At 46.0% G+C, this 4,573-nt stretch overlaps 1 long non-coding RNA gene across 1 annotated transcript; it reads left to right on the forward strand.

Annotated features, from left to right (window-relative positions):
* Window positions 1–947: 947 nt before the first annotated feature.
* On the forward strand, window positions 948–2,890 carry LOC146754200 (uncharacterized). The gene is made up of 2 exons (XR_014939367.1): window positions 948–1,125; window positions 2,498–2,890. It is a non-coding gene; the product is annotated as an uncharacterized LOC146754200 (long non-coding RNA).
* The last annotated feature ends 1,683 nt before the right edge of the window (window positions 2,891–4,573 follow it).

Here is a 4,573-nt window from a genome sequence, read left to right on the forward strand (position 1 = left end):
CTTTGTTATATGGGCAAAACAGGTGCTGAAATGTGAAACCCTACTGAGGGATTTCCTCTGCACAACAGCTTGGTGCTAGCACGGACCTAAAGTTAGACATGCTCCCAGTGCTGCATGCTAAAGCGGCTGCACCTCCCGTGGAAGGGGCTCCGTGCCGCCGACTGTCAACAAAGCAGCACACTGTCACTTTAAGAAAAAATAAACTAAAATATGAACTACCAAAAACCCTGCCATTTCCAGCCTGGGCTTGATTAATGATTTTTCTATCTAATAAAAGGTTCACAAACCATCTGTTTTTCTCCCTAATGCCTTGCCCAAAGGTTTTTCGTTCCTATTTCAGGCTTGGGGCCAACTGACATTCCCCTCTTTTTTTTTTTTTCCCAGCCTTGTAAACAAACCCTTCTCTCTTTTTAATCTTCCAGTGCTGTTTCCTACCCATCGTTATGCATATTCATTGCGAGTAAACATTTTTAGTGTCTACACTTAATCTCTTCCACTGGCAATTACTGTTCTATGCTGTTTTGTAATGCAGAAGGGCCAACGCTTTCCCTTCTAATAACAGCTGGGTCGCAGATGGGGCCTGCAGTCATTGTAGAAAATAAAAATTTACAAGATGCCAGTGGAATTTATTTCAGTTTTATGGAGTCACAGGAGGAACCTTTCTGTTATCCGCCTTCAGTGAAATCTGCAGGCACAAGGCAAGCTTTTGACATTTAATCAAAGGGGGGTTCAGGTAGGGTCTGGAACAACACGAGGAAGAAAGCAGGTGGATCGTATTAGGCAGTGCCATGGTTAATTTATTTAGAAGTGATTGGCTTAGATGTGTGCAGCCAATATTTGACATCATGTATATATCTTGTTTAGCATCCCGCTCCTCTGCCGGTGCCGCTGCCGAGGCGTGGGGCTGCAGCTCGCTGGGCCAGGTGTTGGGGCTGGGTGAGGTGTGGGGAGGGAGCGAGTGCAGCCGTGCTGTGCTCTGCTGAGCTGTGCCATGCTGCACACACCGTGCTGTGCTGCACACACCGCGCCGTGCTATTCCACGCTGCACCGTGCTGCTCCCAGCCCGGCTCCTGAGCTCAGACAGCAACCTGCAACGCAGCGAAGGAGTTTAACGAGAAATTCCCGGTAATTGGGTGATGTGAAAATTACTTTCCTCGGAACGTTTTTGAAATCTTGTGTTTATGTTGATAGCACAGGTCTGGCGTGGGGTTAGGCTCTCCGTTACGTGCTGGTAAGCCATTGTGCCACATTTAGGAGTGAAATGCAAATAAATAAATGAAAAATGAGTAGCTTTCAACTGGCCAGACCATGCTCTGGCCCTGTAAATCCGGGGGAAAATGTGACTTCATCAGAGGGATTTAGCTGGGTTGAAAGGCGCTGCTGTGCCAGGAGCTTTGTGAGATGGAAGGGGTGGGAGCACTGCTCAGGTCTGGCCGTGTGAGCATCTCCGTGTGTATCGCCACTTCCCCACGGCAGGAACCATCCCGGGAGAGCTGCGGCAGCACAAAGATGAGTGGGGTGCAACGTCCTGGCTGTGGGCACGGGCACAGCATGGCACGGCCATGGCACAGCGCAGGGATAGCGCAGCACACACAGCTCCCTGCCAGGCAGATACGTGGATGTGCATAACGAGATGAAGAGGTGCAGCAGGCACAATAAATAGAGCGCGTCTTTCTCTTTGTTGTGCGCTGTATAAATATTTTTCTAGGGGTGGGTGTTTTTTTGTGTTTTTTTTTTTTTTGTTTTGTTTTTTGGTGTTTTTTTTTTTTGTTGTTTGTTTGTTTTTGTTTTTGTTCTGTTTTGTTTTTAATAGTGAAATGAGAAGGAGGTAAATAGGATGCCCTGCGTCCCTATTTTTTCTTTTTAACCTTCCTCTATTTTACCCGCGTCCAGAAACAGAAACTTATCGACTCACTCAAATTAATTAAATTTCAGGTCATGTGTTTTTTATTATTCTTGCATTTTCTTCATTTATAAGCCCCAGGTTTTCAAGGCTGATTTTCCCTGATTTTACCAAGGGCAGCAGATCTTTTCTTCTTCCTAAAGACACATATTTTTTCTCTTCAGGCCACCTTGCTTAGTGTACAAGGAAAATAGAACTTTCGCAAGAAGAAAAATGAGAGAGAAACCTTCAGTTATTATAAAGAGTTTATTCTATTTCTAAAAAATTTTGCTGAAGCTTGGATTTATGGGGAAAATAGCCATTAAAGTGCATGCCTTAGTTAAAACTTCCCCTTCTATTTTTAAAAATATGATATTGCTATTTTTACATGGAAACTATGTTCAGAATATTGAATTTGGTACATTAAATGCCAGAGATGAAGATCTTAGTGGCTTTTAATGAGGAGGATAAATCCTCATCTCTAGATTTCCCTGTATATCATCCCCACTCTCCTCTTCCCAGCCCTTTCTCTCATTTATAAATTCAAAATCTGCAAATAAACCGCTGTGAAGTTTGCTAATCTCAGTGAAATGCTGTTTGTATTGCAAATATTAGTACAGATTTCCAGTTCTAAGGCATGGGCTTGTGGACAGCTCGCCGATGACTTCGAGGCTTACCGAGTTTGCACATCCCAGCAATTCCAAATGCTCGTGGATTGGGATTTCTGCGTGGGGACAGTGTGCTGGGAACTGGGCTCCTTCAAGAAGGAAAAATAAAGAAAGAAGGACTGGGCGTGAGCACTGTGAACGTTAAAGAGTACAACAAGAACGGAAAAACTTGGGGGACAGGCAGGAAAAAAGAGAATGCGCAGGAGGGCTGGGAGGGAAGAAAAGCCACAGGTATCCTCTGTGCACCGCCTGAATGTGGTCCCTACCCTGCATGCAAAGCCCAGGTTGGTTCTTTAATTGTACCATACAGAGAGAAAGCAAATAAAAAAATAAACAACAAGCAGTCTTGCTACATCACCTAAAATTATTTTTGCTCTGTTACTGCAGAAACAGCCAGAAGAGGGACTATAGATTAATTAGCATGCTCTGAGCTGACATCATTGACGATGTTGCTGAGGATGCTTATAAACCCAAGCACTGGTCTGGGCATTTTGGCTCTGTTATTAACAAAAGGGAAGGGTAATCATTCCTGACAAATAAAAAGCAGCGTTGGTGGGAGTAGATAGCAGCCTTTGGGAAGGAGCTGCAGAAAACGGAGCGTTCTGAAGCGCCATGCTTGGAGCGGCTGGTACAGCCCATGCAATATTGAAGAGCCAAGGGGGCTGTGGGGCCTCAGCTCTCTCCGTGTCCTTGTGGTTTGTGGCACAGTCTGGGGCTCACTCTCTGCTTATGTTGGCTGTGAAGCTGCGTGCTGCTTGCTCTGCTCCGGGGACAAGCAGGAGGAGATGGCAGCCTTTGCTCCCAGCACCGTGTCAGTGGGATCCCGCTCCACTGAGACTGTTTTGCAGTAGAGCATCCCAACCATTCCCACCATGAGCATCCCAGTTCCTCCTGGCCATGAGTTTTGGTTCACAGACTGCCAAGTTGTGGGGGCTGCCCAAAAAGGCACTGGGAGGGCTGGGTGCTTATAGAAAGGACCCAGGAGTGGTGGGTCACCGCAGAAAGTTTAGCTGGGGATGCTGACCTGGGACTGATGATGTAGGGCTGTGAGCTTCTGTGTGCTGGAGCAGGAACTGAGAAGGAAACTGCTCATTTTAGCAGGAAAAAAATATGGTGAATCTTTTGCTCAGTAGAGGAAACATGGAGATGTAGGTGCTTGGGGACATGGTTAGGGGGAATGGTGATATGGGTTTCGGTTGGGCTTGGGGATCTCAGAGGTCTTTTTCAACCTCAGTGATCCTATGATTTTACCCAGGATGAAATGAGCCAATTCACTAGTCCTGTGAAAAGATAAACTCACAGTAAAATGCTTTCTCAAAATGAGTTTCTTGCAGAAAAGTAATGGTTTCTCATCCATGATACACAGATCTGAGTATGGAAAATTTTCTATGCTTCATAGTGGGCGCATAGGATAGGGAAGATGTCTTCTTCCAGACAGTGCTGCCGCTGTATCCTGCCATAAGAGAGGCTGATGGCTGAGGTAGATGCTGCTCCTCCCCTGCTGAACACACATTTAAGCGAGTGCAGCCGTCTGCCACCAGGCTCCAGAGCGGCCAGGCTGCTGTAAACTCCCTGGAAGAGCTGCAGAACAATGTGACAGGTGGATTAGCTCTCTCTTAGCATTGGCTTTGTGTTCCCATCTCAGGCAATGGAGCAAATATAGTTTATGCTATAAAAGATAAGGGTAGTATGCCTACAGAGTGTCTGCATTATGGCTGGCACGCTGTTTGCAGTTGTTTGTCATGGGCCAATGTCACTGTTAAAAGCGACATTGAAAATATCGAACGGGAAGCACATAAAACCCACAGCTAGTTTAGGCAGTTTGTCAGAGCTTGAAACAACAGAGCAGCAATGAGGCAGCAGCTTCCAGAGCATCAGCCGAAGCAGCTGGAGTTACTTATTCAGAAGACATCACCTGAAAACACCCACATTTTCTGAAAACAAAATGGCATGGATCAAACCAAAACCCAAAGTCAAATCCAAAACGTGACTGCCAAGTGTGCAGCTCTGCTGTCTTTGCTGC

Source organism: Coturnix japonica, chromosome Z (genome assembly GCF_054131305.1).
Source record: "Coturnix japonica strain WE chromosome Z, WE-NBRP24, whole genome shotgun sequence".
Classification (NCBI taxonomy): domain Eukaryota; kingdom Metazoa; phylum Chordata; class Aves; order Galliformes; family Phasianidae; genus Coturnix; species Coturnix japonica.